Here is a 26653-nt window from a genome sequence, read left to right as displayed (position 1 = left end):
GAAAGTGGAAGGGTCTGACTTCTATACCTATTTTACTTTTTCAACTATTATTGTCCTGGCCAGCCAAGATTAACATTCCCTGTTCTATACAAAGCGACTTTGACTTTTCAAATGGCAGGATTGGCAGAGTGGTTTGTAGCCACAGCTGCCCTTGGCATAGACTGAATCGTGTCAGTCCCTACGACCATCACCAACCACTCTCACCTAGGATACTGGATAGTCCCTCACAGTCTCCCATAATAACCAGGCCCATCCTTGCTTAGCTTCGAGATCTGACGAGATCAGGCATTTACACAGTGGCACCTAAGCATGAAGGAGTAAACAAGGAGAGAGCAAATCTGAAAAAAAGCAACACAAAACATGGCAGCTTACGGATCAGGGTACAGTATGTGGGGAAATGGACGAACTAAGTGGACTAAGAATCCACACAAACTTTTGCCGAATCAACAAGAGGATCACAAAACACTGTTAGTTCAGAGTTGAGAGAATTCTGCTCTGAACAGTACACAGGTATTTTAATTGTCTTCTGCTTTTGAACAATGGACTGCTGTGATTGGTACAGAGCCAAGTTTGTGGGAGCAGGGATTTTCTGAGCGAGTGAGACACCTGCTCTCAAAAGAACATTTGTGGTTGACTATCATTATCAGACTAAACATGACAAAGAAGTGTAAGTAGCCCTAAAAAAAATGAGAGACCATTTAATCGATCTCAGTCATGTGAAAGTTTGCGTAATAACTACTCACCGATTGCACCCGCATGTGTTTTGAGTTTTTCGCCTCAGAGCAAACACACTCTGCCTTTCTCTGTGATTACACATTATCTGTACGGTGCGGCCACGTATGTAAACTGGATTATTTGTACCAAGACGTCAATCCACAAACCACAATGTGTAATTTACATCATTCAGTACATCATTCTGATTTAACATGCATCACTGGTTTTTATTGTGTTCACGGACGAAAGCGAATCGTGTTTAAGGACAAGGTCAACTTTATTTATATAGCACATTTACAAAAATGGCCAAAGTGCTGTACACCATTCAATACGATTATAACAGAGAAAGACAAAAAGGATAATGTTGAAAAAGCCCTACTTCTATTAAAAGCCATTGAATACAAATGAGTTGTAAGGATTTAAAACTGTTTAAAGCAAACTGTTGGCTTTAAACCCCTCCATCCATTTTCTTCCGCTTTATCCGGGGCCGGTTGGCGGGGGCAGCAGTCTCAGCAGAGATGCCCACACTTCCTGATCCACACACACCTCCTCCAGCTGTTCTGGGGGACCCCGAGGCGACACCAGGCCAGCTCAGAGACATAGTCCCACCAGCGTGTCCTGGGCCTTCCACGAGGTCTTGTCCCACTAGGACATGCCTGGAACACCTCCCGCGGGAGGCAGCCAGGAGGCATCCGAAACAGATGCCCTAGCCACCTCAGCTGGCTCCTTTCGACTCTACTCCAAGCTCCTCCCGGGTAACTGAGCTCCTCACCCGATCTCGAAGGGTGCGCCCAGCCACCCTGCGAAGGAAACTCATTTCAGCCGCTTGTATTCGCGATCTTGTCCTTTTGGTCATTACCCAAATCTCATGACCATAGGTGAGAGTGGGAACGTAGATCGATCGGTAAATCGAGAGCTTTGCCCCCGACTCAGCTCCCTCTTCACCACGACAGTCTGATACATGTCTTGGGCATATCCAGGAGGAGCAGGTCGGCAGTGCCTCGCAGACACCAGCTCAGACATGTAAAGAGGGGCCATTCCATTTAAAATCAAAAAGATCTTAAATTGGCATTCTGTAATTGACAGGAAGCCAATGCCAGCGGGCGAGCAGAAGTGTGATATGTTCCCATCTCCTTGTTTAAGGTTAACTGCTTTCTACAGTTTATTGCAGCACTTGCAGCGTTTCACTAACATTCTGAAAAGCATAATGAATGAAGAATAGCTTACAACATTGCAACATTTTTCATGGCTACTGTATAATAAGGGAAAAATAGTTTGGGCTTTCGCATTTATGATCCAGGAGAAAAAGAACTTGAGCCGTGGATAGGACATCTGTTGATAAGAAACCAACTTGAGGGGAAAAAATAGAGAGCTTGTTTTACTCAGGAGATAAGACGGGCTGTTTGACGCATGAAGTGTTTTACCCAGGAAGCTGCAGCAGTCCAGGAAATGCAGTCAGCTATGATGCCTGGATGGACATAAAGCATGTCAGCCAGAACCTGGACACCTCCAATGAGACCACCACGACTTACACTGAATAATCACAATATAAACATTGCATTGCAAGGTCAGAACCTTATTTTGGCAGTTACAGGGCGAATGTGAACACAAACTGGGAGAGAATTTGAGAATTTTTAATAACCCTAGAGTGGGAATTAAGGTCTTGGTTTTCCTCTCTTGATAGACCAAAATGCAACAGGGCCAAAAGACGTCCAGAGTCATACCATGTTGCTACTTTGCATGAATCCAACTTGGAAGCACCTCGCACAGACACACATAATTTATGCTTATGGCATTATCCATTTATGTGAGCAAACCAAAGCATTACAAAGGCAAGATGACCTCATCTTTATTGGATCGCTATATCGTTGTAATGGTTATTCAGAAAAAGAATAGTGATGGTGAATAAAGAGTGAATAATGATTGAAATTTACACACTTATTACCAATCACATTACTCACCAGAAGTACTGTATTTTTAGGATGTAAACTGAGAATAATAGGGATTGGAGGAGGAAGGAACAATGCTGTATTAAAGATGCAGCTAGAATAAACGGTGCCAAACCACGGCAGGCAAATTAAGACTGCTCTAAGACGCAAAGGGGTTCCTTAGGTTGCAGTGACCCGGCATAACGGCAGCACAATCAAGTGGTCAGGCTTCGCGGCACACATCCAAGTGTTATGCCTAAATTTAAATGCATAAGTAATGGGTGCCATGTGGATATCCAGAGATAGCACTGGGCCAAGGCGCAAAATCGAGGGCCGGGTTTTCTGTGCATCCAACCGAGCGGGAATCTATAAGCACCGGCAGGCAACAACACTTTTTTGGACGCTAACCCCACTTTCCATCAACTTATTACCTCGACGAAAAGTTAAATATTGACGTTTGGCGCTGGTATCATAAACCTGCACTGTGCGGCGAGTGGTGTGTGTGGCAGGAGTTTGGCTTCGCTTCTACAACTCAGGAATTTCCTCTAGCCCCGCCGCCAGGGCAAGATGGCTCCCATATGCCAGCCATTCACACACACACACACGTTCACACACACAAACACAGACAGCTGAATGAGGAGCGCGGTCCGGCCAGAGTACAAGTTTACCGAAGCCAGCCCCGCGCATAAACAAACATCGTAAAATGCATAATGGCAGGGAGGCTAGGCTAAAAACACACATGCGCTCAAATGTGAGGCGCATGTGTTGTGACGACTTGAAGACAAAACCCGTGGACATGCCACAATGAGCGTGACGCAAATAGTCAGCAGAGAAAGCGTACGAAAGCGTCCAGATGCTTTCAGCTACAAGGCCCTGAGTAAACCTACCACGGGAGTGAAAGCAGCTTAACAAAGGCTGTAAACACATTACTTCATTTGTTGAAATGTCCTATTTGCACTCAACATTGAGATTTGTCTGAACGAAGTGCAGAAGGTTCACACTGATTGTACGTATACAGCCCGAAGCACAACGCTAATGGTTCATCATCATCTGTCCGATTATTCTCATGGCACATTTGTGAATCTGTGAGTTTGTTCCCCAGCTGAACAGTTAAGGATCCATGGCATGCGGTCAAAACAGACAAACCCTCTCCAGCATGGCTCTATAGAACATTTCCATAGTTGGTTTGTCGACTTCACACAGTCTCAGCCGGCTCAGAAAGTACAGCCTTTAGCGTAGTCCATGTGTGTTTTCCAGGTGAAATGGTTGTCCAAGTGAACCCCCAGATACTTATAGGAAGTGACTTGTATCACTTGTATAACTTGTCCTGGGCCCATTCTATAATTATCACCTATCAACTATATAGTACTAATTGAACAACATGCTCATTTTATGCAGTATTGCAAACAAAAAAGCTCAGAATTGACAAGAACAAGACAAAGCAACATAACAAAAGATGTAGCATGAAAAGTCTTTAATACTGGAAAAAGAATGTCAGCATTTTGTTGAATAGGCAAATTCACTATGACACTTTAATTATATTTTAAAAATCTGGACAAATGAACGAGCTGTGGTCAACTTGAAACTCCAAATTCAGGATTACGTACACGGTTTAATGCTTATTATGTGCTAAAAGGCTTATAATTAGGCACTATAAATGATTTAACCATGAGAAAAGATGATTCAAGTGAGAAATTGAAACAGAGTGCAGCTGTACATGTGCCAGTGCTAACCACAGCTTGTATCCAAATGTGCTGCGATGCCTCATTGACTGCAGAAGTCTAGAAAATAGATTTAACAGAATGTGGTGGCTTTAAAAACAGAACAAGAAGGTCCAGTCAGACCGCTGACCACATTAGGTCCGGAGCAAAATGTCCTCAGCAAACTGTTGGCAAAGGAGAAATGTCAGGAGGCTGTTTTGAAGTTGCGTCGTCCACATTAATGGAGTGCCGAAATGACCGGCCACAGCAGGTCTGAAATGAAAGCAAATATCGGCCGAAATCTAAGCACACTGACTGATATTGCAGGACAGTAAACAGTCTTTCCTAAGCTTTCTCAAGCCACTTGTCCACTTTCTCTTGTTGTCGCTCGCGCCTGTATTTGAAGTCAATCACCAAAAACCTCAAACATGTTCAGGATTAGTGGTTTTAGTGGCTTCCAGTCCTCTCTTCAGCCCAAGAGCCAAAGAACCATGAACAAAGTGCCCAGACAGATGTGCCCCTGGGAAACTTCATCTGGGTGGAACTATTCTGGACTATGGTTTGGTAAAAACATATCTGTGCCTCAACTATAATGTTTAATATAAGAAAAATAAATAAAAAGAAGCTTCCAAAATATATATATATATGTTTTACAAGTTCATAAAAAAGGTAGTGTTTTTTTGTGTTTGTTTGTTGTGTTTAACAACACTATCAGAGAGCTGAATAAAGTTCAACTGCAGCCATCTGGTATTACCACATTATTACTGGTTTGGAAAAAATCTTCAGATTCCAGTCTTCTAACATGTGCCTGTGTCGTTGCTCATGCTCACATTTCTGATGCCGCTTTAGGTTCCCCTTCTCGATTTCAAATTAAGTCCAAGAATTTCAGAAATTATGGATGCGTCATCATCTTACTATATTGTTATTCCGTGGATTATTTTGGATTACTTTGGATTACTTTTAGAGCCTAGATTCCAACTCACAGTTCTATATTGCCTTAAACAGGTAAGTGAAGTTTTCCACTGCCTCTGAAAGGTCGCACTTCACTATGACTGATTAAATCCCTCTGTCTCTCAGTGTGAGTGTGGGATATAGTAGATAGACATGTATCTGTGTAGAAAAGCACCTACCGGAAATCACAATTCAACAAAAGCCTTGGGGTCAGATCACTATTTAATTAAAAGTTATATTGACAAATCGCCCAGTCCTAGTTCCATGCAGCAGAGATTTAAACGTTCTAAAAATGAGATTTATATACAATGAGATAAAACATTGACGATTTTATGCCATGGGACTTCAGTTTCGGTGAAAGTCGATAAAGTTGCTGGATCTCCCTCAAAGTGGCGGCAGATCGTTTCAGTTAGCGCCGTGTAGTAGCCAGAGAAGGACGCACATCTGCAGTGTATGAGCCAATGACAGGCTTTTTAAACATACACCCACTTACCCACCCACTCACTCCCTCACATCTGCTGCGCGTTATTCAACAAGGCCTTACTCAGAATCTGCCAAGCCTTTATGCATACTCAACCCTTCTCCTATGGAGCCTCCCCGGCCGCCCTATCAACAAAGAGATATTTCACAGGGTTAGTTTAGACGACGCTGGATTGACAATTTCATATGCCACAAACTATAAACTATGCATACATTAACTACGCTGAATATATAAAACATTGGAATAAATAGTCAAAAATCATATGGCAGAAATGTATTCATAAAAAGACCCCATGTGACAGCTGTTTGCAGAGGACTTTATGATGCCTAATATGTGGCCATTGTGATTTCCAATTTAAACAGTTCAAATTTCTGTATTTATTTTCATTGCACTAAATCTTGCTGCTTTGTTGCAATTACTAATTATATTATTTACATGAACAGGCTTACTTGCATGTCTGCTCTGCTGGTGATATTTGCATTAAAAAAAACAAAGTCGTAGCGTGTCCGCCAGAAGGTTCGTCCGCCAAAAGAGCTCTGCCCTGTCCTGCTTTGCCACTCTGGCCTGATGATCTGTTGTAAGTTATGAGTCGAGTGTGGAGATGTATGAAGGCTTCGACTGGCGCCACACCACGGCTGGGAGTGATTACAAAGACATGGCGCAGATAGCTGGAGATTATGGCTTCACGCAACGCCGACAAACATAAGTAACTATAGAGGCGCATGAAGAATGTACAGATCTGCTCATGCGAGAGGTCAGTGACGTGTGATGGGATCCCCGCTAATGCACCGCTAACAGTACAAGGACATAAGTGTGATTATAGACTTGACAACTATTTCTTTCAGCTACTCTCTTCACATGCAAAAGCAAGCAAATCACCCAGCGCTAACCTCTGCTTGTAGCCTACTACTTTTCTCATTGCGGACGTTGTAATTTGGGAACACACGGATGGACTTGAAAACTCAGGAAAAGTTAAACTTCCACTTTTGTTAGTTTGTTTTAGTACACCAGTACACACTCGGGAAAATCCAATTACACAGAAACAAAACACGTTTCACAAGCCGGCAATTCATTTATGCTCCACAAGTATTATTTTGTAAGAAGAGGAAAAATCCGTCATTTTAATTTTCAATAGTTGAGGCCACTGGCAATACAATAAGCCCTTGTACAAAAAAAAGTATGAGCTACAAAACAGAGGACAGTAGCTGCATGTTGTTTTTCCCAATTCAAACGCCTCACAGCACTCACGACTTTCATCTTGCGGTTTACAACGTTTGTATAATTACTAAACAATCTTCAAATGCGTGCTCTGTACTCATTTTGAGTAACTGTATTCTAGTGCAGTTACACTTTTGTTTGAGAGTATTTAGAATACAGTTACTTTCCAAATATGAAGGGAATACATCCCAATACTCAATCATTCAATGTTATGCTCCAAATTGCACAACATTAGAAAGAAAGAACTTTAATGTTGTTGATTTTATTCCTCCTTAAATGAAACAAACATTTAAAACTGCTTATGCCACAGTTCATACCAACACTGCACATGTATCTGCTGCTCCATTTGCCAAGAGAGTTCAAGAGTTCATCATTAACAGGTGTTCCAACAATCGTAGTCCTTATTTTTGTAATTATACGCCATATTAACACATAAATATAATGACAACCAATGTGAAAGCATTCTAGAAGTATTCAGAATACAGTACTCTGATTAGACAAAGTAACGGAATACATTACAAAATACAATAACAATTTTAAGGCAAGTATTCAGTATTCAGTAACTAAATACATTTTCAAAGTCTTCTCCCCAACACTGACTGTGACACAAATAAACTTCACAAAAACAAGCAAATGATCACACTGTAGATTTAGGTAATGAAACGGTAAAACTCACTGCGAAGTTAAGGAGAATAGAAGTCCCGAAGATGCAAAAATCATTTCAATGGAAACCAGAAGCTATTTTCAAAGTGTGCGCACTGTTGCACTTCTTTGCATACATTTGTCTAAAATGTATAAAAATAGAGGTCTGAAGTTCTCTGGGTCCTCAAGGGTGTTACAATTAACTAGTTTCACTTATAGCTACTGGCAAATATGATATGAGGGGCATCCCATTACTTATTTTAAGAGATTAAACCATAACTCAGGATAGAAAAGGTAAATCATCGACTGGACTGGGTATTGGTAAAGATGAGGAAGTTTCGCTTCTAGTCACAGAAGCTTCTTCCTAGCACTTTCGGTCATTAAAGACACTAATACCAAGCCCAGTCGATGATTTAACCTCTTCTACAATGGATACTCCCTGGATGAATGAGACCCAAATTAGCATCTGATTATTAGTTTATTTTGCAGTTTGTATTGTGTGCATTATGGGCCTGTTCATTCATCTGGTACCCAAAAGTAGGTCGGCCCACCGGTGCTCCCGATGGTCAGTCCTGCCCTGGCCATCGCCGACCACCGCCAAATGTGCACGATGAGTGAATAATGCGATTTAATGTAAAGACACTGGAAATACGGCATTTTGGGAACTGAAAGTACTAATAGCGTTGATAAAGAAATTGGAAAGAACGTTGATCGGCTAAGAAAATCAAAATGAAAAAATTTGATTTCAAGCGAAACCCAAACAAGTTGAAGACTCCAAAGCAAGCAGGCATATTTTTAGCTTCAACGGTCATGAGATGCCAGCTTGTTCTCAAAGCACTGGGCTGGATGTGAAAGAAAGAGGTCTTGCCTTCCACCAGCTTGTTCCATGATGTGTACAGATTTGCATAGCCTATCGCTCATCAAACAGTGCGTCCTTTACGTTCAACCACAATGCGTTCAGACCCCACGCCAGCTGATGTTAAAGCAGTACTAAGTAACTCTTCCCCATAGAGGCCATACGCGCAACTGCAGGTGTAGTAGCAAGTTACGATTTTTTAACTTATTAATTGTCTTGGAGAGTAGACAGGAAAGGCGAAGGGGGAGAGGGTTACTGTGCATCCAATTACACAATGGAAATATTTTTTTTCACTCAAACTTGGCTGTAAATACTGTTTAAAGTGACGTTAGCCCGCAGTTAGCTTTGCCCGTTAGCATGTTAGCTTCTTCTTAGTGACTCCATTAGTGTGTATTGGTGACTCTGGACCGGTGGCAGTCAAGTTGCAAACATGGTTTTCTGTCCAGAGACACCAGGGGGAGATGAAAGACCCTCCAATCATCCCATAAACACTTGTATTACCCCCACAGGGACTACGGGACGGATTTATTAAGGTAAACACGTTACTTAGTACTGCTTTAATGTGCGTTTTTATGGTTCTGAAGCTCACCTTCGGACGACCTCTAACACTGTGAGTAAACAGGCCATATGTTCTGCAGAGTGAAAACACGAGGAGCCCGCGTATCACTCATGTTCAGACGTCCGCAGGCTACGCCAACGCATGCGGTGAAGAAGCCTCGCCTCCAGGCACCCAGCTCCACCCACGCGACCCCTGCTCCCCCTGCAGCTGTGAGTCACTCTGCTGGGAACTCCATGCCTTCTACATTGCTACCATCAGAGCGAGCCTAGCACTGGAGGAGAGAGGTGGAGAGAGGCAGATGGATTAGTAGGTAAAAGATCACAGGCAGGATGGAGTTAAGCTGGGACAAAAACAAAACATGACCATGATGAGGAGCTACGAGTGAGTCCAACAATTTGTTCCACATACAGAAGTTGGAAGAGAGAAAAAGAAGCCTTCACAGATATTTACATTCACGAGGGTGGCTAATAACACCCAATAAGGAAACGTGGTCCTATCTTTTTTAAAACAACTCCAAAAGTTCACCAAAGTCAAATTCCCGTCAGACCAGTCACACCTGTCTCCAATGTATTAGTGTCATGGCGTCAAATGTTATGTGCCGTTAACCTTTCCAAAAGAACAAGTTCAGCTACCCGAGTTTCAACAACCTCTGGCATCTCTTGTTTCTTCATCACTTCCAGGACGCTGCTGGGATTTTCCTGACGTAATATGTGCTCCCCAGGTCCTCCAGCACAGCCTGTGAGCGGCAGAGATAATAAACAGTGTGGATACAACTGGTGTTAGCGCTAGTCGTACAATTAAAACCCCAGGCAAAAGTAACCTCGGACACAATGACTTTAACAAGGCACAGTTTGAGCTCGAGAAAAAAAAAAAAAAGGATAACATATACAAAGACATGCTTTCTTCATTACTACCGTCTGACTCGAAGCAGGCTTGATGAGGAGAGGCCCAAAGAGGGGAACTAATTTAGCGATGATCTCAATAGAAACAAACACCGCATTGTTCAACTTGTCAGCTTGCTGCTCCCATTCAATTTTGGGGACCTGTATGTAGAATTTTTCACAGGTGGACTTACTGGTGCCAAGTAAACTGAGATACTGAAGTCTATGTAAGAAAGTAGCAGTGGTATGTTACACCATTTACTACAGTAGGATATTTATGTGCGGGAACCCGGAGACTTAATCGAAAAGTACAATGCTGATAATTGAGCTTTTTAATTTAATTTAATTTAATTTAATTTAAACTCCCCCTTTTTTGCACTGGGAAGTAGGGATGGGCAATACAACATTTTTTGGAATCGATACGATACCGATACTTTTGGGGTCATTTTGTCGATACCAATACCGATACTGGTCATTTTATATGGGTGAATGTATTTCAATCAATATACATCTCTAAAACTGGTTATTATATATAATTAACGGCTCAGTTAAAATTATATTACCTTAACTGGTTAATTAAACAATACTAATGTGAAATTGAATACATAAACAAAATTTAAATTAACACTTAAATGACAAACAGAACCTAAACCAGAATGATATGCCCGGCTCAGTTCAATCCTTTGTTGTTGGGGACTGTTTTGCCTCAGAACAAAGAAATAAATCATCCTTTTGTGTTCATAATTGCTGCCCCTCCTTCTTTTTACATATGCAAATTAGTATCGATACTTTTTGCCCAATATCGACGCTTAAAAAATAGCCGTTTGGTATCGATATATAGATACAGACGGCATCTCTAGAATCGCCCAAATATGGTCATATGGTAGTCAAACTACTGTAATAAATGCTGAAATATGAATATAGTTTCTACAAAATAAAGATACAAAGACATGGGGAGGAGCAAAGTGGTTCAACATCCCATAAATACATGAATAACGGAGAGTGCTAACTTGATGCTACATGTTAGCATCGGGCTAATGCTAACGGTTAGCTAGCGCTTGCTACAACTGCCGTTTTTTCACTTCTACTGAACAATCTGCTGTGAGAAAATATCCATATGGGCCCGATTTACACTGGACTTAATGTATGTGTGATAAATAAGTTGATATTCCACCAGAAAATGGCTTAAAAGAGTGAAAAATTGTGTTTCTCTAAAGATTCTATTTCCCCCCTCGGCGAAGCCACGCCCCCTTCTATGACGAGATGCCGTCTGTATCTATCAATACTTTGGTATCGATCCGCCCATCCCTACTGGGAAGAGCTCAGTCTGGGCATTAAAATGAGCCCTCCAACAAAGTTCCCTCTAAAGCACCTACTAAATATGAATATACAGCGCCCCCTGTTGTCACAGTTCAACACTGACACGTTTAGAAGCTTCATACACAGGATTATAGCCCAGACATTTTTCAGATATATATTAGCCAAACATATCAGCGGTGCATACCGGCATCAGCCAATCAAAAGCTACCAAACAACCTCTATTCGATTATTTCTATTATTGAAACCTTTATAATAATAAATGTTTAACTCTAGACTATTTGAAAGATAAAAACAAACGAACATCAAACTACTTAAGATATTGGGCCCTACTTTCAAGTGCCTCCGCAGTAGAAGTACACAGGATTACGCAAAAATGTGAATGAAGCATACTTTACACCACAGTAGATGATCCAAGTGAGATCCCCAAAGCCGAAAACAAAGCTGTGCGTAGGCTTCCATTCATGATGAACAGTGCTCTGCTGTGTAAGGGCAATGTGGTCAGCAATAGACTGAATATCACAACGACCTTATGGGGATTGACTGAGGTGAAATGCAAACGGCTTCCACTCCACACTCACAACATCAGGGAGAGGTTTTTTTGGCAGTTGTACTAAAGACTCCGGGTTCCCGCACATGATCAAAATGCAAAAATCCATCCAAATGTGCAAATGGTAAAGATTAACTTAAGAGTGGTTGGCTTTTGCGCTTTCTCTTCAGGTCTCTCATCAATGCTACAGTACACAGGCCAACGGCAGCATTAACAAGAATCTGTATCAAATATTCAAAAAATACTCTTAGCTACGACATCAGGAGTCTGTTTTAGTCCAGTTTAACGGGATGTAGTAACAGGAGCATAAAATAAATGTCAAATACGGGGGTGGACGATCCTAAAAAAAACAAAAACACATTGTCACAAGGATCAGTCAGCGATTTAATTTTTAATCATCATATCGCCCTATCCCTATTCAAATGTATAGCACAATAAATGAAAAAATATATGCCATGAGCTCTTCTAAAATAAATAATGTCCTTCTAAACTGTCGCAGCCCTCATGAGTCAGGCCCTGCCCCCACACGCAGCAGTTTACTCGAGATGATGAGGCCGATAGGGGCTGATTTACAGTGCACCGCCATCACTTGGTTCCAGAGTTTGTTGACTTTTGGACACTTGTGTTTGTGTGTGCAAGGTCTGTGCGCTTCCCGTCAGATGCTGCGCTCAGATTCAAATGCAGATCAACATCAAAGTCCGGACGTTTGGCAGCTTCAAAGAAAACACGCTATATAGTGCAGGCCTTTTATATTGTATGTAAAAGAAGGGTGTGCAAGTTACGGTCGACTTAAAGGAACAGGCCACCGTTTTTCCAGATATGTTCTTACCATAGCTTAGACAAGTTCATGCGTACCTGTCTGGTCTTCACGTGTGCGCTCAGTCATGCAAAAAGACCAAATATGTTGTTCGCATTCAGCCTCTCCTCCTCTCCTCTATGGACCCAAATGGGGGCTAGAAGTTAGAAGCGACCGAGCTCTTCCATGTTTCCCCTATTTAAATACAGTTACGTGAGTGTTTACACGATCCGAGTATAGTTACACAAAATTAGACATGTACATTTTCGAAGCGGATAAAAAGGGGTACTATATTGTAAGGCGTAGGACCGTACCTTAGGAGCACTTCGACGTCCGCGCAGTAAAGTAGTGGCCTATTTCTTTAAGGCACAGGCTTTGTAGGAGGAGATTGAGCAGAAATATTACTATAAATGAATGGGGCTAAATGGCTAATCATCGATCTCTTGATTATTATACAGTATGTATGCAATAAACTGATGCAGGGGGCGCGTCAGACCGGAGAACCAAATCTGGCCCCTGACAAACATACCCAGATGATTTTGAGAAATATTATTGCAGACAAAAGAGATCAAACACCTGTCTAAGTTTCCTGGTGGAGGATCCACAGACTCCTTCTAAGTCTATATCAGGGATCTCCAACCAGTGACTTAGCAGTAACTCTCAAGCCCTCAACAAGGGCTTTCTACATGAATATACTTGAGTGACATTTTAGATGCATTTTTCCGTTCATTCCGAGAATACTGACCACAATCTGTACATTTTTAGACATAACATAAAGTATAAAAAGGGAACTTAACACACTTTTTGAAATGATAAAACAAAATATTGATTGCGCTCTCGCAGAAGTGGTAGCTCTCTAGCACTTGACCTTAAAGTATCCCACTAGGAGACCTCTTGTCTATATATATAGCACTTCAACTAAACCAATACTTGAGTTTAGGCCTTGGGCCACCATGAGGAGGCTCGTCTGGACCATTGTTTGTATTCCCCTTATTCCGCCCTGCCCACTTTTGACTCTTTTTGCTTTGTCTCGGCACTTCCGTTGTCCTGACACTTCCGGTCGAGTGCAAGCCCGTACACCGCTCAAATCTGATGTTTAGTAGATTGATTTGTGTAAAATGTTAATTTGCACCAACAAGTCAACACTGCACCGTTTCTCTGCGCGGCTTGAAAACGGCTCTGTTTTCGTGTAGTAACTGATTTTATCTGGACTTCGTACATATTACTCCGGAATAAGGTGAATAGTATTAAAAGATATCGACCTGGCCACCAATCAAACTTGTCCAACTCTACACTAAAGGATATTTTTACTCCTAAGGCAATGAAAATAAGTACATTGTAGTTAAGATGGGAATGGCAATTATCAGCATTGTACTTTTTAATTGACTTTTTAATTTTTAATTTGATTATCCCTCGGTTTTAAGTGGGACAAAGGTTGTTTAAAAAAATGTGATGCATATTTTTGTGTATAGTTACTAAATTAGTACATATTAATAATAATAATATTGGCTTACACTTGTATTGTGCTCTACAATCCTGTAGTCATAATCCATTCATGTATTCGCTGGTAGTAAGTATAGCCACAGCCGCCCCCCCGGGGTAGACAGACAGAAGCTGCACCATCGGCCTCTCCAACTCACACAGGAAAACACACTTTCATTCATCCTGGTCCACTGCACATGCTTTGAGTGGAAAGGAAAAGCGGAGTACCCGGAGGTACCCCTATGCACACACAGGGAGAACATGCAAACTCCACACAGAAATACCCCGTCCAGCCCGGGGATCAAACCCCGGACCTTCTGCTGTGAAACCACTGCGCCTCCATATTTCCCAATTTACAATCCACACTCCAAGTTTGATGGGCATTCACACACGAGAAATGACTTCTGGAAACCATTTTCTAAATAACTCATTACATACAAGTGCTTCCTTTCAATGGGGGTTATTGTAAAAACCCATTGTAAATGAGGTCTCTAGTGGTGCACATACACTTGTCAAAAGAAACACTATCCTTTTGGCTTCAGCTGGTTTGCATCTTCTGCCAAATCAGATATGACGACCATACGCTCGATAGCTTCCATTCAACCTCCTTTGAGCGTGGCAACACCGCATGAAGACAACAAACATGCATAAGACTAAACTGAAAAAATAAGAGCAGCAGCCTGATAGACTGGCAAAAACAAGGTCATAAAAGCTGTGAGGAATGTGGCCAGATAAAGCAAATCGCCCCCAAAAAAAAAAAAAGGTTTGAGAATTCTGTTGTCTATACAAATTAGATACCAAAGGTTTTGAGTGATGTTTACTTAGTGCTCAGGGGACTTTCGTTAGACTGTAAGTAACAGTCTCATAATTTAAAGAGACAAGGCTTTTAATTTTGCATGGCAAGCCCAGTGAAAATAGGCACTGCACCAAGGACACTGCAGTTCAGACAACCAGCGTGCATTTCACAGGTCAAAGTTGTTCATGCATTTCTTTTAGTATTAACGATTAACATGTTTTATCCACAAAGAATCTGGCGACAAATGAACAAAAAGCATTTGTCTTGGATGTAATACCAAAGCAAATGATGTCAGGATGTAGCTTTGAACGTTCATGTCCCTTGTATGTGTCACCATTTCTGTTTGTTTAGACAAGGGCAGCAAGATTAAATGCAATAAAATCAAAATATAATTTCTCTTCGGAGTCATATGTAAAACACCGACAAATTCTTGAAACGGTTAAAGGGATATTTCAGGATTTTTGACATAGGGCCTCATTTCCTAGTTATCCAGTGTTGCTGGTACCTGGAGATATTTATTTTGTAATTCATGCAGTTCTTATGTTTGAAGAGTTTTGTGGCGCTAGGCTAATGCAAGGCTAGCGCATTTCTACGATGTCAGCTAGCCTGCATTAAAAACAGTCTGACCCGATACACAGCGCACCTGAAGCAAATCACTTATAACGCCAGACTAACCATATAAATGTCCGTGTCGATAGAATCATTTTTGGAATATAACTGACCTTGCATCCCAGGAATGATCGCATTTTGAGGGACTATTTTCTAGCAGATCACTCCGCCGCTGCGTAGCTTATACAAACACGAAGCTGATGCTGCTCAAATATAAGGTATTTTAAATGCAAAATGGTTAAAATTATTCTATCGACACAGTTATATGGTTAGTCTGGCGTTGTAAGTGATTTGCTTCAGGTGCTCTGTGGAGCGAGTCAGACTGTTTTTAATGCAGGCTAGCTGACATCGTAGAAATGCGCCAGCCTTGCATTAGCCTAGCGCCACGTAACTCTCCAAACAGAAGAACTGCATGAATTACAAAAAGAATATTTCCAGAAATTTTAAAGTTAAATTTTAATGTGAAAGTGTAAGAAATTAGCATTATGAATTAAGTATTGATAAAACACATATAAGAAAACAATAATAAATTGCCATAAAAAGAAAAAAAGGAATTTAGTTATCTATCTTATACGTCTATTAACCCAGCCTCCAAATGAAACCTGACCACAAGGCAGTGATGTCCAGACCAAGTCCCAGACATACCATACATACGCCAAGACATCAAAATCTGGCAACAAGTAAATGGTGCGTGTGATCAAGTCAGGTAAGTGAGAGCCCTCAAGTCCCTCACTGTGCATTAATGAAGCAGATGCTATCAAAGGTGTAACTATGTGGAGATGAAGACGCGCTTTTTACTCCATGTCGGATATCAGCTTTGACAAACAGCGCAGTCAGTGAAGCGGTGACGGTAAATAAGAACACCTGCGGAGTCGGTGGGCATCAACACGACCAGGGGCCTGCGGCGGCACCAGCCACAGCAGCTGCTAAATCGCTCCACAGTCCTCACAGCGTCGGTTTGGCAAAGTGTCCGCTTCTGATGTGGGGGGGGGGACCAGTTTAGATTAAATAAATCACCAAAGTCGTTGACCAGAACTCGAATAAATGAAACAGTTAGTGGCGGTTTTCAAAGCCAGTGTCGAGCAAAATAGTTACACTGTGTTAGTAAAACAGCTTTTTACCAGAAGCAGTCAAAGAAAAGTGAAAAAGAACATATTCACCCAACAGTACATTGACTTGGAAGGTGTCATGTGATGCTTTATATATTGGGGCGACAGTGGATCAGATGGCAGAGCGGTCGTCTTGTAACTGGAAGGTTGGCGGTTCGAGTTCCAGCTCCCACAGGTGCAGACTATGATTGTGTCCTTGGGCAAGATTGGCAGCCTACCAACTCAGGGAAGCTTTGAGTATCCAGAAAGTTCAGTTTTAGCGATGAGTTTTCGGAAACATCAAAACGATGATGATGAGACAACGATACCAGTTAAAGTAAATCAAACTTATATCTCTCAAGTCAAATAAAAAGAAATTGAAAATATTACCTGGTTGTTGTTTTTTTTTTTACTAAGATTTAAGGTTGGGGATTACACTAAACAATAGCATCAAATCCAGACTTCCAAACAACTAATCATCAAGAAGACTGTTTTTTGTAGAAGTGGGAATCAGCATATTCAGTCATTAAGCGCGTGATACTTTTGCTTTCTCAAGACCATTTTTCCAGACATAAACCAAAACAAACTTGAGCAGTCACAGGACTAGCCATCGTGCAAACTGAGACTACATGCGCTCGAAACCATGTCCGACAAAAGAACAACAAATCAAGGGGAGCAGGTGGATCACTGTTCCCTTCTTGTAAAATAATATGAGGCAGTATGAAAGGCCCATGTATGAAACTCTAGAGTGAAAACATATTTATGAAGTGAGATATGTGTTATCAGGTATTTCTTTTCTTTTTTTTCTTGGATATGCCTGTTGGCAATTAGACTCTCCTTAATTAGAAACAGACAACACCTTTTGAGCATATCTCATACTTTCCACAATCAAACTCTCCGTCAATTCTTGGTCTTAAGAGGCTTTACTAATATAGGGAGCTGAAATTTTTTCCAGATTCATAAATGCAAGTGGCTGGCAAGCGTTCAACCTTTATGTAAAACAGATGTAGAACACTTAGGATTTCTGGCAAAAGGTTTCTTGAGTCAAAAAGCAGAGCTTCTTTGGAAAAGAGAAATGGCAGACGTACTAGCTCACTTAGCTTCACTTTTGAACCGCCTCAATCCTCATAATAAGCCACAGCTTCTTACCACAAGGTGAAAACCAAGACTCAACCTTTTGGCTTTGCTGGGAAGCTTGTAGTACACCTCACTGTACGGCATTTTGGAGATGAAATCTTCTACTAAAGCCGGGCGATTTTACAGGTGATATAAATATGTTTATTGCCTCTGTTGGTCTCTAGAGTCAACTTCACCTCTTAAAGAAGAGTCAAGCAGTATTTAAAATGTTTTGCTCCTTGACTCAAACTCACACGATAAAGGTTTATGGCTGGAAACAAAAATAACTAACTAATGCTCTTTGTAAAATCACCCAGAGTATAGTTCAGTCAAAATTGTGAACAGTCTAACTTGTGCCACTGCCACAGTGTTCTTGCCATAGAACACATGTGCACCACATGCTAACCAACCCAATGTGGTACTCGAGTGGTATTTTTTAGCTTTTACACACCAGTTCCATTTCTCTGAGGTCTGGATAAGCCTCTGTGTGATTAAAATAAACAGGAGCATGAAGACGAGTGAGGTACCCCAATCAGGGCCCCTGGCTGAAAGCTGGTTTTATATCAATAGCTGGCTCTTTGTGCGTCTCTGTCTCTCACATGCTGCAAGTATGGCCTCAGACCTGGCAGGCCGCTCGGCTTCTTGGAGCAGCCTTGTCTTTAATTTAAACTTGATTGCTGCGGGCCCTCTGCGAGTGACTAGTGAAATATGAGTGCGGAGTACGGGTATGGAGGCTTGAACCCGAATTTTGGCTGTGGACTTGTGATTATATGTACATGTGTGCTCCGAAGTATCGAATCGCCAGAGTTTCAGTCCGCCTGCGCCGTATGTGTGCATGCAGAGGTCCCTGTGGAGCCGGGGCGTCCTTGTGTGTGTGTGGTTTTTGGCCCGAGTTAGCGCTGAAATTTGGCCTGCCTGCGAGAGACGTCTACTGGGACTCAGGCAAAGCAGAGAGCAGACCGAATAGAAGTACCTTTCTCCAAGTTGGGCGAAGTGTGAGGAGGTGAAAGTAACTGAAGGGAGCTTTGCTTACAAAAAAATCTGGCGGAATTAATGTCAACAAACGATTTTAAAAGAGGGTAATATGATAAAGGTTTGGCTTATGAGGAGTTCATTGGGAGTCGTTTGCTCAACCAGTGAAGTTTAGTCGGCAAGGTGCGTGGTGTTGAAAATCAGTAAACTATTTTCAATCAAAAGATAATTTGTTGAAAACTGAAAAAAATAACAATAAAAAACATGATCAATAAAAGCAAAAGGGCAATGCTAAAGTAGAGCAGTGTGGCTAAAGCATCTGCCAGGGTTACTAGGTCATGGTTACTGCGCCTTGAGTCTAAGCACACCCGCAAAATCCATATCCCAAGAATCCAGAATATATTGCAAAATCGACGGTCTTTTAGCTGACTGAGATTGACACATTTTTGGAAACAAAGCTTGACACATGGCTTAAGACCTAATAATGTGCAAAGGTTATTTTTCATACATTTTTAGGTCAGTTTCACCATGCTTGTGTCCTGTCTTGAAACCAAATGATAAGCAAATATCATTCTTTTTGACTAAATAAGAAATTTGACCCAGAGGAGGCCACCATTCAATTGGGATTCATTGTAAAAACATGTAAGACCCCCCGCTCTGGTTGCAAAAGGAAGTTTATCTGGACCAACTCAAAAAAAAAAAACAGAGACGAAAGAGAAGCCTGTTCAAGTGTTTAAGTAGCTGGTTACCTTAATAGCTCTGTGATGGTAACATGGCCGTCCAAACCTCAAAGATCCATGGATAAGGACAAAGCGAAAATTGTTGGAAGGTTGAATTTCAAAGTATAATCTTTATGCCATCCCTCATATGCTTTCCAGAAGTCAGACTTTGATGTGTTGTATTAGTTACAATCCCGCCCCGAGTATACTGTATCAGCCCGGCTTTAGTGACAGCACTGTGCAGCTCTCCCAAACCAAAGACCTTTTCACTCCCGTTTAGGGGTGTAGCGGTCCTACTATCTCGCGGTACGGTTTGGTTCACGATGCAGGACCCACTTTTTGGGTCATCACAGTGCAAGTTATTAATCAGTTGAATAGCCTAAATGTTCATTATTAGACAGTACTTATCATCTCATAACAACATTGACAATGCTTTATAATAAAATGTGCCCCGGGCTCACAATGTAAACAGAGTAGAAAACAAAACTGTAGTACTCTTAAGTAAAAAAAAAAAAACAGTGCAGTGAAGGCAATGTGCTCAAGTGTTCCGTTTCAGTTTCACACAGATTTTAGTCTTGTGTTTGGGCTGTTTCTGTACAACATTAAGGTGGATTACGACCAAGATTGGATTTTGCGCACTCTGACAACGCACGAAGCTCTGTCCGCAGCCCAGTCGTCTGCAGGAGATCCAATTACAAAGACATGCGGATTTCATGGAGGATGTAGCTTTGCAGGTCTTGAGTGTCTGTGGCCTTCAGTTTAGTGGTAAGTGATGATGACACATATGCGCTACCTAGTTCTACCTTCTATCAACTATTGCAGTAGGCTATAATTCCTCTGTAACTATTTACTTAATTCTCTATGACTATGTGAATCTTAATAAAAGTATCACATCTCTGCCAGGTTGATAACCAATGAATTGACGTAAGATCACAGAATGCAACGGCTCCATTTCTATCACTGCTGCGTAATATTAAACACTGACCTACCTTTATGACGTTTCTCATTGTGCAAAGTAGGGTTGATTATATTTATTTATCATAAGCTACAACAGCAATCATTGCAATTGACAGTACAGTACAACCCCTTCTTTCTCAGGGATTGAAGTTTATGCTGCTGCAGAAACATTGCCAATAGGGCTGGACAATAAAGAAACAAAAGAAAGAAAGAAGAGAAACACGTTTTGATCATTATTGGCAATGGCAATTTTTTTTAAAAATATATATATAAATATATTAGTGCTGTTGCGTTGTTAACGCGTTAACGCAAATCAATTTTAACGCCATAAATGTATTTATTGTGCTATTAATTAGTTTCAATGTGCAGGCACATTAAAAACATGCAGTATGAGCTGCTCTACAGTTGGCAGTTACTCAAACGGGAGCGCGTCACGTGACCGTGTGTTTACAGGAAAAATAGCACTTATTGGTTTGTTTTGCCACTAAACCGCTGATGACAGCTTTGAAATCGCTAATGGACTTATCAGGAAACGAGGAGCAGAAACGATCCTGAGGCTTTACTTTTACCACGTCACGGACAACTCTTTGTCAAGCAAAAGCAAGTTTGGGACTATAGTGGAGCAGCTTACCGACCTGTGGCTATAAGCTGCTCTCCTCAGGTTAGTAAGAAGCTGTTGTCAGCTGGGCTTTGCTTCTTGCTGCTGCATTATTTTCATCACATGTGCCTGTTGCACATGTGCTCAGGCACTGTTGTTGTGCCACATCTGGAGCAGAAGAGCTCGAGGCTACATCTAAACTCGAGGAAACAAAACATGCAAATGATATGTTTACCTCATAAAACTGGACATTCAACAAAACATAACCGACTTTGGCATTTATGGATAAGAATGTACTTTATGTTATAAGTCAACAATGTGAGGGGAAAAATAAAATAAGTGCGCTTTTTAACCCAACCCACCCGAACCTTGCCGTATATTTGAGGTACCTGATAAGAGTATTTGTGAATTAAAATGATAATTCAAGGGACATTCAGAATAGATATAAATGTGACATTGATAAGATTAATCGCAATTAAATACTTTAATCGATTGACAGCACTAATGTATATATATATATGTATATATATATATATATATATATATATATATATATATATATATATATATATATATATATATATATATATATATATATATATACACATATATATATATATATATAAATAAAAACTCTTCCTCACCCTTCACGGGCGGTCTCTTTTTCCTCCAAGCTCGGGTCCTCTACCAGAGGCCTGGGAGCTTGAGGGTTCTGCGCAGTATCTTTGCTGTTCCTAGAACTGCACTTTTCTGGACCGAGATGTCTGATGTATTTTCTGGGATCTGCTGGAGCCACTCCTCCAGTTTGGGGGTCACTGCCCCGAGAGCCCAAACGACCATCTAGTTTCACGTGTTCCTTTTTCCTGATGTTGAAGTCACTTGGTATGGCTATGTCGACCACAACGGCTTTCCTCTGCTCTTTGTCCACCACCACAATGTCCGGTTGGTTCATTACCATTCAGTCCGTCATTCTCGACCACCTTTGGAGGTGTTTCCCACTTTGACCTTGGGGTTTCCAGCCCATACTCTGCACAGATGTTCCTGTACACTACACTTGGTTATGGCTCCGTGTAAGCTTTTCATGCCAGTGCTGGATTGTCTCATTGGCATCCGTGCACAGTCTACACCTGGTGTCTTGTCTGGTGTGATAGATCTGGGCCTCTATTGCTCTGGTGCTCAAGGCCTGCTCCTGTGCCGCCATGATGCTTCAGATAAATTCAGAGGTCTGCGCTGTTACCCTGTCATCAGCCACTCCTATTAAAGATGGCTCCTCTCTACCCCAAAGCCATTTGCCTGAGGGAGACCTAAATGCCGAAAAACATTGCACTTGTAAATAAAGTTTACAGTTTACATGACGTGCACAATGAGACGTGTGCGTTAGTGAGTGTTTGAGAGGAGGGGAGCACTTTGCACTCAGTGTGTCAGTGTGTAATTGGACAGCGGTGTGCGGAGCACAGGGCTGTCCAATTAGTGTTTTTCCAGTACATGTGTACGTGTGTGTGCCAATATTGGCCTAATCATACTTGTTTTGCCGTCAGGGCTAGTGAAGGGGCTCTTAAAATCGGATAGCAGTGCGTGCAGCAACGCAGAGCAAAGCAGAGCACTCTGCTCGGACAGTGCGCACAAACGAGCGTAAAGTGCGGCACAGTAGTGCAGCGGTTAGCGCTCTCGCTTCACAGCTAGAAGGTCCGGGTTCGATTCCCACCTAAACGGGGCCTTTCTGTGTGGAGTTTCCCCATGTCGGAGTAGGTTTCTTCCGGGTACTCCTGTTTCCCCTACCTCTAAAAACATGTACAATAGGCCAGGATGTAGGGCTACTACAAACGGTTATTTTGGTAACCGATTAATCTACAGATTATTTTTACGATTAATCGCTTGGCTGTGAAAGGAAATGGAATTTGTATTTTTTTTATTTTTCTTATCACGACGCTAAAGTGGCGCCGCTTGAGGACATGTTGATGGAGTAAACTTAAAGTAAACGTTTGTAGGAGGCTCTTTGTGCTAATTCTGCTTTCTGATTGGACGAGACAAAGACAGATATTTATGAAATTTATAATGTACAAAACACTGCAGACCCTCACTTTAAAACAAAGTAGGTTTTCATCCAAAATGCATCATTTTTATGTCTTTTTTGCTCTATTTTAGTCTGTGTTTAAAAACGATTAATCGATTACTGAAATAGTTGTCAACTATTTTAGTAATCGATTAGTTGTCGATTAATTGATTAGATGTTTCGGCCCTATTGTACATGTTTTTTGTACAATAGGCCATTACACTACACCAATTACAAGCCGACACATCTCACACCTCTCACTCACTCACAGTTATGTAAACTGTAAACTTGCAAAAAAGTAGGTTTATTTACAAGTGCAATGTTTCGGCAACTCGGTCTTCCTCAGGCAAATGGCTTTGGGTCAAAGAGGAGCCACCTTAAATGGGAGTGGCTGATGAGACCCGGGTAACAGCGCAGACCTCTGAATGAAGCAAGCATAATACATGTATAACAATGAATGCTACAGAAATATGTAATATCTATTTACAATGGAACTCAGACTGGATCCAAGTCCCTCGTGCATATAAGAGATTCAAAACATAAACAGGTGAATAAAAGTAACCTGAATATGTATATCTATCATGTGTACTGTAGACCAGGTCATATCCTATCTCCAAAACAGTCTCAATCAAGTCTATTTAAGCCCAATATGCAGGACACTTTAAGTATCTCTGCTGCTCCATTCAGCCAAAGTTTTGATTCCACTCTAAATACAAAGTAAAGGTTCGTATCAGTTCTCCCCGATACCAATATCTGGAATACCTGTAGCATGAAATCCAACACACAAGCTTAATCCCTTGGGAGCATTGTGATTAAATAGGACAGCTCTTCGCCACTTCTGTATCTCTCTTACCTGTCTTACCTTTTCACTTCACATATGCCCGCAGGCCTCAACTTTGCACTGTTAGCATTCCAGCTCGGCACTATTTAAAGAGCCCAATCAGCCTGTGTGAACTTGAGGAATGCAAGTCTGAAGAGGGCCCTGACCCAGTGTCTCCGCTCTCCTCCATCTTGGCTCCCTGTTTCTGGCTGAGGCTTTAAGACGCTGGTCTTTAGCCTCACTACTGAGCCGGATGTGGAGCTGTGCACATAAATATACAAGAAGACGAGAAGATGAGGGTGAGGGTTAACTGTGTTTATCATATCAACAAGTGCCTTTGGTGACTAATGATTTCAGCGCTCTGTGGATCGGCCAAGTGTTGGCAAGAGAGTCAAAACCAGACACTCTATCAAGTCTGTCTATGCCATTTCAACTTATTTTATTGAATTTTTTTGGAAACTTTGCAAACTGACATCTTTAGAAACTTTAACTTTTTACACACATCATGGACAGGTTAAGCACAATGTCACTGAATGACAAAAAGTGTGTGGCAAAAGCTGTGGGGAGGAAGCAGTCTGTTCATGTCACATTAGTATCAGTACGACTCACTTTGGTGGAAAGATCGTTCCAAAATCAGCGCTGATTGGCCCTGTTCTAGTACGCTAGTACCCATGCAATAAAGCATGGGGTGGATAAGTACCTTGCGGGCAGTGCCAGTGGAAGAAAGCTGTACAGTAGTCCAACACTAAGACAACATAGATAGATAGATAGATAGATAGATAGATAGATAGATAGATAGATAGATAGATAGATAGATAGATAGATAGATAGATAGATAGATAGATAGATAGATAGATAGATAGTAGGGCTTGGCGATATCATGAGCGAGTCATATATATTTTGGTTGAATATCGATACACGCTATGGATTCAAAGCCAAATACGAGTAGTTTTATTGAAAACTCTATGAAATTTGCACATTTAATTTAAAAAAAATATCTTGGATAAAATAGGTCACTCTTTTTCTGACCACGGCATTTATAAACCTATTTAAAAATAAGCTTGAGATTACCTGTTTCTTTATGTTAACTTAATATCTTATCTGAATTTGAAATATCCCGATAGACGCGATATGTCTAATTCCATATCTCATCAAAAATATATATATCGATATATCTTAAATATCGATTTATCGCCCAGCCCTAATAGATAGACAGATAGATAGATAGAGGGATAGATAGATAGATAGATAGATAGATAGATAGATAGATAGATAGATAGATAGATAGATAGATAGATAGATAGATAGATAGATAGATAGATAGATAGATAGATATAGATGAACATAGAATAAAGACCATTTCAGCTGCATAAAAGTGAAAAAGTATCAAAATTAGGGCTGAAACAACTAATCTATTAATCGACAACTAATCGATTACTAAAATAGTTGTCAACTATTCCAGTAATCGATTAATCGTTTTCTAGTAAACACAGACTAAAATTGAGCAAAAAAGACATGACAGTTATGTATTTTGGATGAAAACCTACTTTGTTTTTTAAATTTAGGGTCTGCAGTGTTTTGTACATCGTAAATTTCATAAATATCTGTCTTTGTCTCGTCCAATCAAAGCAGAATTAGCACAAAGAGCCTCCTACAAACTTTACTTTAAGTTTACTCCATCCACGTGTCCTCAAGCGGCGCCACTTTAGCTTTATGTGATAAAAAAATTGAAAAAAATACCATTTCCATGCACCTTTCACAGCCAAGCGATTAATCGATTAATCGTAAAAATATTCGGTCGATTAATCGATTACCAAAATAATCGTTAGTTGCAGCCCTAATCAAAATACATTCAACAACTACCTGATTCCAAGAACAATATTACTGCAGTATTTTAAATATGTCAACTTTTTACATGAAGTTTTTTTTCCTTCATTAAATGGTGTAACAATCATGAACAACCAGCCTCTTTCAGTGTGGTTTGAAAAAAAAAAAAACACATTATTGCACTTTATTTAGACCAACCTTTGCTGAAACGTTTCCAACAACAATAGAACAGAAAAACAGCAGATCAGTCGATTAACACGATTCTAATCCAGAAATCGCCCTGTTATTGTCAAAAAATAACAATGCCTGTTCACACCAATCCCTTTAGGCAGTTTAAATAGACAACCCGGCACTAGACAGTTATAAATAATTCAGGACTCACGCGCAGCTCCTGGACTCAGTGTAATTACACCAGAATGAACTCAATACAAGCACAGAAGGTTTAACAAGAATTTAAAAAAGCCTCCACACGAAACAAGTCAAAAACAGTCGCCTTTGTGGATGCTATCGAAGAAAACAACGTGTAGCTAGCCGTATGACACATCCCACAGTATGAGTAACATTCCCTCCCGTCCCGTGTAGTGGAGCGGATAAACTTTTACCCCCCCCTTCGACGCCTCTCGTAGCCGCTAAAAAGCCGTTCAAAAGCGGCGTAAAGTCCGCAAACCTACCTTGGAAAGCGGCCGACGGTCAAATTGGCGTGATTATATTGTCGCCTTCCATGGTTGAGGGCTTTCCGAGCGGTTCTTCGACTCCCGGGAGAAACTAGAGACGCGCGGACGGCCGGGGCTCGGGCTCGTAGCGGGGGCACAACAGCAACTCACGGACACGTAGGAGGAGGCGCGAGGGGAGGCCAGGCGAGGCGCGCGCCGCCGGTGGTTGGAGGAGCGGGCTGTCAATCAGGGAGGCAGGGGGGGGCGGGACTAAGCGGTAAGAGATTAAAGGGAATCCGGGCTATTAGAGCAGCTCTGATTTGCGTGTTGTGTTATGATGGGGGTAAGTGACCCAGACAGACTGTTACAT

At 41.3% G+C, this 26653-nt stretch overlaps 1 protein-coding gene across 2 annotated transcripts in view; it reads right to left on the bottom strand.

The window, feature by feature from the left end:
* il11ra (interleukin 11 receptor subunit alpha) overlaps positions 1-26423 on the bottom strand; it is a 146245-nt gene extending 119822 nt beyond the window's left edge. For both annotated transcript variants that reach the window (XM_079582625.1, XM_079582624.1), the window contains exon 1: positions 26302-26423. The gene's annotated coding sequence lies outside the window, so the exon portion shown is untranslated. The remainder of the gene's footprint in view (positions 1-26301) is intronic.
* Between the last annotated feature and the right edge of the window lie 230 nt (positions 26424-26653).

Source organism: Gobius niger (genome assembly GCF_951799975.1).
Source record: "Gobius niger genome assembly, chromosome: 2".
NCBI classification, from domain to species: domain Eukaryota; kingdom Metazoa; phylum Chordata; class Actinopteri; order Gobiiformes; family Gobiidae; genus Gobius; species Gobius niger.
This window is presented reverse-complemented; position numbering and strand designations above follow the sequence as displayed.